Consider the following 931-nt stretch of genomic DNA (forward strand, 5'->3'; position numbering starts at 1 on the left):
GTCTCAGTTTATTAGTGAAAGACACTTGATGTGCTACCATCAGCTTTAGAAAAAAAAATAAAACACAGCATCGCCTACTAAGAGTTTTCCTTAACACAAATATGAACACCTGAGTCCTTTCCTCTGCCGTGGGTACATTAGAATGATGCTATTCTAAGCCATTGTTGTTGTTCAGCCACTAAATCGTGTCTCTTTGTGACCCCAGGAACTGCAGCACGCCAGACTTCCCTGTCTTTCACTATCTCCCAGTTTGCTCAAAGTCATGTCCATTGAGTCAGTGATGCCATCCAACCATCCCATCCTCTGCTGCCCCCTTTTTTCCTCCTGCTCTCAATCTTTCCCAACATCAGGGTCTTTTCCAGTGAGTTGGCTCTTCGTATCAGGTACAGATACCTTTTAATATCAAGTCTTTTCATATTAAGTACTGGAGCTCCAGCTTCAGCATCAGTCCTTCCAATGAATATTCTGGGCTGATTTCCTTTAGGACTGACTGGTTTGATCTCCGTGCTGTCCAAGGGACTCTTCAAGAGTATTTTCCAGCACCACAATTCAAAGGCATCAATTCTTTGGCACTCAGCCTTGTTTATGGTCCAACACTCACATCTGTACATGACTATTGGAAAAACCACAGCTAAACCATACTAAGTTAAGACCAACTGAATTCTCAGAGGCTGTCTAGGTATGTTCACAATTCCTTTGCCCCAGATGGACAGTTATTTGCTGAAAAAAGGACAGAGATGAAAAAAATGGATATGGTTTTAGTGCCATCATCTTGTACTCTCTTTCCTGCCACCTCCAAGACAATCTCAAGGGATGTATTTAGGAAACCTTTCATAAATGTATAGCACTGCAGAAACCATGGAAAGGTAAGTAAACAGAGTCATCAACAAGTATAAATGTGGTTTTAAGAAGAAATTATAGAAAGCTCAAA

Source organism: Bubalus bubalis, chromosome 4 (assembly GCF_019923935.1).
Source record: "Bubalus bubalis isolate 160015118507 breed Murrah chromosome 4, NDDB_SH_1, whole genome shotgun sequence".
Classification (NCBI taxonomy): domain Eukaryota; kingdom Metazoa; phylum Chordata; class Mammalia; order Artiodactyla; family Bovidae; genus Bubalus; species Bubalus bubalis.